Below are 11,403 nucleotides of genomic sequence, written 5' to 3' on the forward strand. Positions count from 1 at the left end.
AAAAAAAAAAAAAAAAAAATTAAGGGGTTATGTAAGCCAGAAGAATCACAATTACCACAGCAACTCCAACTTTACTGTACCACAGCGCTGTGCAACCACATGCAGGTTCACATTTTGAAATCACAGTGTGAAACACCCCATTTCCAAATATAAAGATGAAAGAAACGTATCAGAGTCTATCTTGTGCATCCGTAAAGGTTCCCTCAAATGTGCTATTACTATTCACAGTAGGTTACCTAATATTCCATTTAATACAGCAAAATGCTTCTCAGCCGATATGGACTTTTCTGTAAAGCCTTCAGGAAACACTCTCCTCACAGAAAAGGACACAACTCACACTGGGGAAGCCTTCCTCTCTCCCTCCTATGCCCATATTTAGCTGCTTCTCCTTCAATTTCATTTTATAGTTCTTAGCTCAACCTCTACTCATACGCAGAGAGCTGCAAACAATTGCAAAAGCAATGGTAAAGTCACCAAAATGGGACCGGGGAGGGTGTGTGGGGGAGTGGAGGGGTGAAGGTGCGTGTATCAGAACTACACACTGTGTGGCAGTACAAAAGGGGGACAATACTGCTCCAGCCACTCTGAGGAAGACACATGATTGAAGGACTCCAACACTGGGGTGATGAAGTCTCAAATGTACATACAACCATTCTCCTTACTTTAGTACCTTCATAAAGATGCAAGGTGAGGAATAAAAACTTCTCCCTTTGTATTGTTAGATGGCAAGAAACAGATGTAGAGTTTTCCACCTCTGCTGCTAGCAACAAAATAAAAAAGCATCCTGCCAGGAACAGGGGGAAAAAGCATTACAGCAATATGGGCCTGACTGACAACATTTAACTGCAACTCACTCATGAAATTAGAAGACTAAGTGTCTCCACAAAATGAGATTCGTTTATTTTCACTTTGTCACCTTTCCTCCCATTAGCCAGCTATCCCAAACTAAAGACATCCTTCCTTCTTCCTCCTCCAAAGTCCACATTTCTGACTTTGTTGTTACTCTGAAAAGGCAGACGTGCCTCTAGAAAACAGTAAATTAGTAAGTATTAAATTTTCAGTATGAAATTTTAGGTTGTGTATACAAAAATAAGGTGAGTGCTTAGAGAAAGCAAGTCAGCCCAGTATGTAAAACAGTATTATGTGTCAATATGCAGAGGTACAGAGATTACAGTTTCATCATCACTAGATTTATTTATTTTTGTCTACACTTTATTTTCTGTTTTGGAGAGAACTAGACATAGACACCTAAAGGAGAACCTCCTCTCCAGTGGTTCAGAGCACTACGAGCTATTACTGAGAACGGTTTCCCATCAGGAGAGCTTTGTTCCAGAGTCCAGTGATCTGCACTTACCAGGGGGACATACACACAGAAAACTAAGCACAAAAACAAAAACTCCACATCTCCTGTCCCCACTTCACACTATGCTCTAGTACATAGTTTGTCCCAGCCTCTCAGAAGGACCTTTCAGGCAGTGAGAAAGGCAGGTGAAAGGGTCCAGGCCCGTTTAACGTGAGTACCTATAAAATGTCTTCCTTCAAAAGATGAACCTGAAAAAAATCAATGGTATCTTCACCCCATCCAGTTCTCAGTATCTGAAATAAAGCCTTAGAAAATGGAACTTCACCCACCCCCCTCCAAAATGAAGCAGCTGGTAACAAATTAATTGGATCTAGAAACAAAGGAGAACCACCTGGTGGGCACCACCTTTTCATACACTTGGTAACAGGAAGAATGGCAGAAACTTTCCCAAGACTCTCCAGCTCATCCACGGCAACACTGGACTCTTTGGGGGGAATTAAGCCTCATATTGTGGCTTTCCCCTTCAAATCAAAAAGCCCCTAAATATTCCATTGGAAAAACTTGAATCTTCCAAATATGTTTATAAGCAAGGAAGGACACAAGCTCTTTAATATTCAAGGTAGAAACACTCTTGAGTCTCTGGTGTGTGCTACTTCTATGCCTTTTGGTTTGGAACCAAACAAGCCCTCATTTAGAGCCTCCTATCAGAAGAAACAGTGTTTTTTTCTGTTTGTGCAGAAAAACAGGCTAAAAAGTCCTGTCATATCAGTCTCTTAAGGAACAAAGCACCTATTTTCATTGCGAGTATAGGCGCCTTTCAAGGGACATCAGGTTTCCAGTGCAAAAGACATGGGCATACAATCCCACAATAAATTCTTTGTCTTTTGAGAGAATTGGATTTCATCTGTAAGGTACAAATGGAACAAACTAAAATTCCCCCCAAACTAGAGGCAGAGAGAAGAGCTAACTTCCTCTTTCTCTTCCCTCATTTTTCTCTCTTAGCCCCCCTGCACTCCCATTTGCAAAGAAATAACTTGTCCTTAATTTTCACTGAAGAAGCGCAAGAGCTCCGTTTCCGTCTGGGCTTTCAAACCAAACTCAGCCTTGGTACTTCAAATGGACATCTGTGGTTCTTCTTGAATTTTTCTGCCCTCTAGCTGTGCAATCTCAAATACACTCTCTCAGGAGCATATTACAATTTTAATGTGCTACTGATGAACAGAATCATACTTATAGATCTTGTAAGGTAACAAGCACTTAAGCACATGCCAAGATCTATGCTTTTTCAGGGAAGTTTTCCAGAGACATACTGAAGTCCTGCGGACTTAGGGGGATTTCAGCATGTACTTCAGTGCTTTCCACAATCAAGACTACACATAACTTTCTACCCTAAAGACCTTAAGTAGGTTACAAAAGCCCCTCTCATTCTAAGTGCCTAAAGGTTTGCACAGTAGCAGCAGACAAACCAGAAGTCGCAAACTCAACTCTCATTTTTGCTACAGACTTATTTCTCAGGCTTTTCTTAGGCTTCAGTTTATTTCCCAGTGAAACACAGAGGAGTTTGCACTTCTGTCATGGATTGTTTTAAAATTGATAAGGCCTAAAAAGACAGTAAGAAATCCTATAGATAAAGTAGAAATACTGCTGAATATGGAGTAATAATTCCCCAGTCGGAACAATTGCTGAATGCCTTCTCCAGACAACAGCTCTCCAGGATTAGTGTTGAACATCTTTAACATCCTGCTTTCACTGAGCAGGAAGGCACCCAGCTGCAATAACTGTGCCTCTTCCCACTCTGTCAGTGTCTCCAGAGGTCTTCAACGCAGCAGGGAGACAGGAGCGTACACAGAAGGGTATTTCGACCTAGCTATGGAAACCCTGCCTGCCCAGGCTCCCTGAAGAAAGGAGAGGATGCTAACCTCCAGAGGGCAGATCAGAGCGATGCAGAGATTCCCCTGGCTCACCTTCTGGAGAAGCTCCCTCCTCTCCACCCTCTGCAGAGAGCCTCGGTGGGTGCCACGACATCTCAGCCCTGTGTCTGGGTGTGATGCACAACACCAGGGATTCAGTGTTACTCCACTTACTGACAAACTGCAGCTTTATTCAATTCAAGCTATTGGTCTCAAGCTGAAGAAGCAGGAGACTGCTCAAAAATGCATTATAGGAAATAATTTTGTAAACCCATGTCTTTAAAAGTATCTAGACTTTTCAGCTGCCCAAATCAGGATTCTCTAACCAACTGTATATGCTGCTGAGTATTTCTCAGTCAATGATCCCCTATATGGCAGTCTGAAAATTCATTAGTCACTTTTTGAAAAAGTGCCACAAAACAGAATATGCCCAAAGAACATGGCAATCAAACTCTTCCAGAAAAATACACTGGTGATTAACCAACAGCCTGTTCCTTAATGGGATGAGTTCACTGCACAGAGAGCTTGCTGCAATTGCTCTTAAGCAGCGAGGTGGTGGGGGGGGTGGTGTTGAGGGACAGGGAATGCAGAAAGACAGAACTGTAAAAGTTTGCCTTTGTATTAGTGAAATATTGTAATCATAGAATCATAGAATGGTTAGGGTTGGAAGGGACCTCAAAGATCACCAAGTTCCAACCCCCCTGCCATGGGCAGGGACACCTCCCACTAGAGCAGGTTGCTCAAGGCCAATCTTCTCTCTTCCACTGCAGGTACAGTGGCTAATTTGAGGTTATAACAACAGATACTCATGATGGTAGAACATAATGATTAAACACAGTGCGAGCAAAGGTCATAGCAATAAACAAACAAACATTTCGCTTGTGTTTTTAATCAATTTAAAAAATAGACTCCATAACACCGAGGTTAAAACCAACCCATCTTTACTCTTTCACGGAGGTAGCTGAACCATTTCAACCTCAGCTTTTTTTTTTCCAGCTGGACTCCCAGAAACACTGCCCACTCACACCACCTTCGCCTGCACGCCTCAGCACCGTGCACAGGAGCAGCATGGGCAGCGATGCTGACTCACTCCGCAACCTTCGCCAACTCCCCTCAGCTGGTCAAACGGGCCATCAGCTGAAAACAGAACTGCACCACGGAACGGATGCTCTGGCTGAGTCTCGCACCCCTGGGCAGACCATCAAGGGCTCACCAGCAGGATAGCCAGAGCGAGAGGGGCAGATGGAGAGCCATGTTCCCTGGGCCCATCCTGCTCACCCTGCCACACAGCTTGAAACCTAAAGGACTCCCCTATCAAACATCCTCCCATCCCACCCCTTTCCTAAATTACTCGACAGGAAATTAAACAAAAAGAGGAAGCAACATGGCTGTGACTAAGTTAGTTATCTCACTGGCCCACGCAGTGGTCCATCTAAAGTGTTTTCAAAACTACCCTCTTCCCCTTATTTTCCTTTTTTCCTCCTTTCATTACCTACTTTCATCAGTAGAAACTCGCTTCCGTCCTCTCATTTTCCTTACCATGGCATGATTAACTCCCTCTTGTCTTTGTATCCCAGTGTAGCAAAAGGCAGCTTTTAACTTCACACATACCTCCAGGCTGCCACTCAAGGTGATCAGCAACATAGTTCAGCAGGTCCAGAGGCCATTAAATCAGGCATAACCCACTGAACACACAGGTTTTGGGATGAAAGGGTGGGGAAGGAAGCATGGGCACAAGGCAAAGAGGAGGTGCAGCACCATCTAAATCCAATGCAGACCTTCTCCAATCTTAACAGACTAGCTATGATATTAGACCAGGAAGGAGAGGATAACACAGTAGCCCCTACAGGTCCTGCTTTGCTGTTGTACCCAAGCATAAGCAATAGAGCATCTACATCTATCAAAATGACTGTACAGGCACAATGGGTTTACTTCTGAGTAGGGACAGTCAGCTGAAACTGCTGCTAACTGAGTGCTTTGAGAACAGGTCATTTATTTGGATGTCTACATAAAGTTTCCTGTGTTTTCTAAATATGGTTCTGTCTTTCTGCACCTAAAAAATAAACGTCATTCAAAAAGTAAAAAAAAAATCCAGCGAATCTTACATCCATGACAGTGCAAGTATCAGTGGTCAGACAGCAATCTGCAGACCTATCAGTCTCACGAGCAGTGATAACAGAACTCTTTAGCAGTTGTTATAAATAACCAAAATAATGAAAGCAATGAACAGAAGGCATACTAAGCCTTTACTTATAAGGAGGACTTGAAATAAGCCTTACAAAGAATCTGCCCAGCTCACAGGCTTGCCTGCCAAGCACAGGAACCGTTTAAGGCAGGCCAATGTTTAGGAATTCCAGCCGCAGCATGCTCCAAGGAGATGGCGTTCATTTTTCTTAGAGTACTTGTAGCACAGCACACGGATGAGAGAGCAAACAAGTTCTTCTGAAAGTGCTACCAGGTGAATCCAGAAATGAAGCGAGATGGGGTTAAAGAAGCTGCAGAGACATCAGAGAATTCCATAGGCCTGCAAAACAACACCTTAAGACCCCTGCTAAGTAATCCTAGAGATAGTGATAAAACTAATCTTACCTTTAAAGTTGCCAATGAACAAGCCAGGCAGAATCTGCGAGAAAGAAATATAGTATCAAATATAGATATCTTGTGGTAAGACAATTTGACAAAGTTCAATTTGCATACAGGATGGAACATACTACTTTAGCAGACTATTGTCAAAGGCAATCTAAAAAGCACTGACAGCATTTTGTGCCTCTTTGCAACCTTCTCGAGCTACACAGCTCTAGGTGCGCTGTGCTTTGGGAACATGCATTGACAGCCTGCTGTCGTTAATCATGCAGACTCTCACATCATGGATGCTCTCCAAGGATAGCAAAAGTGGTTCGCACATACTAAGCGGGCCTTGCAACGCACCCCTCCCCCTGCCTCCCTGCGGCAGGGTAAGAGTTACCCTCATTTAACTAGTGATGAAACCTCCTGCAGAAAAGGTGATTTGCCTAAAGTTGCTAAGCAAGCTGGGAAAAGCACTGCAAAATTACATCCTTCGAGTCTTTTTGAAGTGCAAAGCCATGCAAGTCGGGGCTGCAGCACCGTGGGGCTCTTTGACAGGGGAAATCACTGCAACCAGCCAGTTGTGTATTCATAGAAAGAGAACTGATGAAAGTCCTCGAGATGTATGTTTCTCTCCTAAATCCACCTGCTCTCCCCAGCACTCCCATAAGCCTACAAGGGTCTCGGTTACAGGACTTTCTTTAACGGGGGAGTTTCAAGGTCAGCCCGAGGACCAGCCTGTGCAGCCTGAGGACACACACGTGCATGCACACACACAGGCAGGTGACACCACCCCTCCCACCCTCTCATAACCCTCCCAACTTGGGAACAGCACTAAGGACATGGAAAAAAAAAAAAACCCGGCAAACTGAACACACACTTTCTGGCCAAGAATTCCATTCTCTGCCACCTGAAGGCTCTGACCCACACCCACATCCTTTGAAGAGGCCAAAACTGTGGCGGTGACACTGTCCCATCCATTTTTGCTCTGGTGCATGCAGAGCATACCACCGATACAGATATGTCAGCGCTGACTTCCTAAAGCCTTAGCAACACCCAAGTGTCACCACAACAGCGGCAACAGTCTCTCGGGCGCTGCTATTTAAAGGGAAAACTCCACCCATTTCGCTCCGTCCGGCAGCCGCGAAGTTCCGACAGTCATGAAGGACTTTTCATCGGGGGATTATCGCCCCAGCCTCCGCTCCTCGGCAGCCTTCCTGCTGAAAGGCGACCCAGCTTACCAGGCAGAGGTTAGCAGGCCAGCAGAAGGGCCCTGCAAAGTAGCTCCTGAGCTGCCCTAACTCCAGGGCTTTCATCCGATAAAAACGCCGCCGCGGAAAACGCCGCCATTATTTACCTAGCCCTGAGGAAAACAGAAAGGCTGCAGCCCTTCTCGCTCTCCCCGCAGCTTCGGTTTGTGCAAACATTCCTCCCTCTCAGCATCGCCGGGCGATCCCTCTCTCCCTGAGGTGTCACTTCAGCTCTAACCAACGGGGCTCAATTCTGCCAAAGACCGCATCTCTGGGACCCTGGTTGTGCCCTGAACTGCTTACAAATTAAGGGCTGCTTGACAACACCAGCTGGGCAAGAAAATGGTTTTCTTTGGTCTGGTACAAACAGGCACCTGTAAGTTTTGCAGAGATAAGCTCAGACAGCTTTCTCCCCTCTCCTTCCCTCTTCATTTGTACAAATTCGACATCCCTACGAAGACAGCAAAAAATCAGCAGGGCAGTCTCAGTGTCAGGGTATCAAGTAGGGAAAAGAACCCTTGCAGCATTCTGCTTTCCCTTTCCACATGCACAAGACTCGTGGTTTCATGGACCAATTCATTATTTTAAGCACACTTGATGACTCTGCTAAAAGTGCAGCCCAAAAGCCACCACGCCAGGTTAGGAATCAGAAGCCTGTAGCTGCTCCAGGGAGCTCCAGAGGCCATTGCTAAGGGCAAAATTCTGCAAAGAAAGAACATGCTCTAAAGCAAAAGACAGTCAAGTTATGAACACATTTCACCTACCAGATCCCTGCAGCCAGCTCCCTCAACTAAAGCTTAAAAAAATTAAAAAAGCCTTTCTGATATTTTTTAATGGCTGTCTGGTATTTCCTATCTGCAGCACAAACCTCAAATCACGCCACCACTACTGTAGACTACAGCATTTTAGACTCCAGGACATTATTTCTGCATCAAATATATGCTCTCAAGAGAGGATAAAAGCTTAAATTCCAGTCACAGTCATTAAGGTTAGACGTTATAAATTAAAGATACCAAGAAACGCTGGGGGCTGCAAAAACAAGGCTTCTTAGATTGTTGTCGGCAAAGAAGGAAAAATCCAGAAGTGTGCATTTGTGCATCATGAAGCAACGTTGTATGCTAGATAGGAAATTAGGACACCGTGCAACCAAGGACAGATGTTACCCCTGTTGTCCTAGTCATTCTAGAAGCAAGAAACATTACTATGGGTGAAAGCTACCTGGAAAGAAGTGAATCTTCATGCCGTGCTGACTAATACTTCGGCACTAGACTACGGCTGGGAACTTTCAGCTGTGTCATCTCACACTGCCTTCAGTAACTGCAACTCCGGGCCACGCAAAATGAAGGCCCATGGCTGCTAGGGGCGTGTGAGAGAGAAGGGGTGGGAAGCAGAAGAGAAGAAAAATAAGGTGGTTGTTTTTGTGAACTTTTCAACCACTGCTTTATGAATAAAAACAGTAGCCTCTTTATATCATCCGAAACATTGAGAGAATGACCACAGACTAAATAACAGATGTAGAAGACTGCACAACGAAGTGATAAGGACAGCAACGCCTGTCTTCGTTCCTATCTCACACGGGAACAGCTCACGTTCTCCACCTCACGCAGAGTCCTGCAAGGGACAGACAGGGCTTCTCATCAGTCCTCCCTGAAAATACACCTCCCTGGAAAACAGCTCAAAGGGCTACCTTGCTGCTGTGTCCTATATAAACACATACTTACACGAAACCATCTAACTCCTTGCCTGACACTGCTCCTATGTGGTCTAGTACTGATGGGTGCTCCTGCCAATTTCACAGTGCTTTCTGCAGAGATGGCCACACACAGTAGAAGAAGCAGATAAGCCCACCTTATCCAGCAATACAGGAGAGCATCACGGGTCTGGGAGAGGGATTTTCCTCTGACATGAACCGGTGCAACTTCGCTGGCTTCCATAGAACCAGTTGCATCAGCTGTAACTATCCACACCGATTTACACTTCTTATGAATCAACTCCTACAACGAACACAGCTTATCTGCCCCTTTTTGTAGAGATAACACTCAACTCACCCCTTCAGAAGAGTCTGCATGAATAACGGGCAGTTAACTGTAACAGGACAAACAAAAACTAAAACTCAGGAAAAACTCTTCACTAAGCATATCCTGTTCAGATAGTCAAATCTAAATACTACAATCTCTTGTCACCATCTCAGCCGCTAGACTTCAGCTCCTGGAAAACATCTTTGTAATTTTCAACCACAGACTTCAGCTTGAACTTTGAATACAAGTCAAAGGTAGACATTAAGCATGAAGACAAATCAGGCCACCCAGACAATTTTCTAGTGTCAGATCCCATTACTTATGCTGTACTTAAAAGGTATTTAAAAAAAAAAAGGCACTGAAAACTAACAGTAGCTAAGTCAATGCACACTCACTAGGCAATTATCCTTCTCTGAGCAGAACAAGAAGGGTATATATGAACCAATGCTTTCAATTTCATTTGGGAAAAGTCACGAGGCTTGGGTGGGCTTAAAGAAAAAAAAACAACACCTAAATGTGGCTAATTTTACAGAGAAAACTAGAAACAAAAGACAAACCCCACCTAAAAAGAATGCCAGGCCTCCCGCCCTTGATGAGCACTAATGGCCACATCACGTCAGGTGCGATTGCTATTTGCTACGAAATACATCAACATCATGTGACAGAAAAATAGGAGGGGACCATGCCACTGAGAAAGGCTCAGCATCCAAGAGCAGCAACAGCAGCTGTAGCAATCTCTGGAGCTTTTTCCTTACCATACCCATTACAGGTCACCACTAATCCTCTTCCCCTGGCGTCAGTACAAAGAGATTCCCTAAATGAAATAATCCACCATCGGATAAGCTGCTTCTTTTCTCTTACCATCCGCATATAGCTCTACCACAAAAAAACCCACACTTCAGTTGGAAACTAAGGCAATTTGTATTGATAGGCTACACCGAATCACGCAAATACCCTCAACGTGAGCGTTGATGACTCCATGCCTCCCCTTGCCCCTCTGGCGCTCGCTGACTCACAAGATCAAAAGGAACAGATGATCCAGGGGCACATTCTGAAGGTGGCAACTACCAGACCTGCATGCGGGACCCCTACAAAAATAAATCCTGATGGCCAGTACCCAAGGTAGTTGTAGCCTCCTTAAAGGAGCCAGCTCCTCCCTAACTCCTGAACGTTTTATCCTCTCAGGGATACAGCCATAAGAAGGGAAGAGCAAAAGTGAAGTAGTGTTATGCTTGTCCCAAAAGCACTGGTTGGTATGTGTCAGGGCAGCACTTAACAGAATTAAAATGACCAAATTGCCTGGAGTTGCAAATTGCCAATTCCTGCCCACACAGTACCATAGCAAGATATAATGCAGACAGAGCACCACGCTTCAAAGGGCTGAGAGTCCTCCTTTTTCTTCCCCTCCCTCCCCCCAACTTTCTCATCCCATATCCTGTCACTCTAAATGTTTTGATAATCCTAAACATTCCCAGAAAAATACTACAAACATACCAGAAGCCTAAAAGAAGTCTCTCCAGCTGTCTTTCTTTCTAACTGGCCACTCCTAGAAGATGCCTCCAAGGAGTGGCTACATATCACATTATCTGCAGACTTTTAAAACAAAAACTGGAAAGAAGGACTAAGGTACCAAGGTTCTGCCTCCCACCCACCAACTCGGTTGAGCTAACCAGCCAGATCTTTCTCCTGCCTGAAGCTGCTATTTCAGTGTCTCTATCCATAGGATGTAAAAGCTTCACCTCCCAGGTAGCACTCTGGATGCTCCCCAACCTGACTTCGAAGGGCAAGGATGTCAGACTTGGGCAACTTGTGAGCAGCTCTCTCTAGCTCTTCTCTTCCGCTTGGTAGGAAGCCACGCTCGCAGCAAAGCTACTCCCAAGGTACTCAAAGCAGGATGTTAGACACAAGAGATGACTCAACTTCTGTTCCTCACGGTAAGCTATATATAAGAGGCTAGTTACCACCACACTTTCAAACCTGGGTTTACGGCAGAGGTGGAGATACCGAGAAAAAATCACAGTTGTCCCTTGACAGCCACCAACGACCTGCCCAGGGAATTGTCACTTACAGTATGCCCTCACTGCCAAGAAGCCAACACCCTTTGCACAACAGATCTATCTCCCTTCTCTGCCACCATCCTCACGGGGGCCAGGAGCTTTCCTGTCCCACGGGCACGGGGGAGAGGTGACACCCCCCACCCCCCCAGGGCTGGCAGAACCTCCGGGGTCCTGGTTGTGGATGGAGGAGGGGGGGGGAGAGGGGAAGGCAAGCGATGGAGAAGTTAAAGGACTCGATCCCGCTGGCTTGGCGGGGCTGAGAGACCGACACCCCACCAAGGCAGGGGGGTGCCGGGGGCG

The 11,403-nt window shown here is 45.4% G+C and overlaps 1 protein-coding gene across 1 annotated transcript in view; it reads right to left on the reverse strand.

Annotated features, from left to right (window-relative positions):
• The window catches only part of DUSP22 (dual specificity phosphatase 22), a 52,733-nt gene that overhangs the window by 34,795 nt on the left and 6,535 nt on the right, over nt 1-11,403 (reverse strand). Inside the window, exon 2 of the mRNA XM_014940985.1 lies at nt 5,803-5,836. The gene's annotated coding sequence lies outside the window, so the exon portion shown is untranslated. The remainder of the gene's footprint in view (nt 1-5,802; nt 5,837-11,403) is intronic.

The sequence above is a fragment of the Calidris pugnax genome, unplaced genomic scaffold (genome assembly GCF_001431845.1).
Source record: "Calidris pugnax isolate Ruff unplaced genomic scaffold, ASM143184v1 scaffold8, whole genome shotgun sequence".
Classification (NCBI taxonomy): Eukaryota; Metazoa; Chordata; class Aves; order Charadriiformes; family Scolopacidae; genus Calidris; species Calidris pugnax.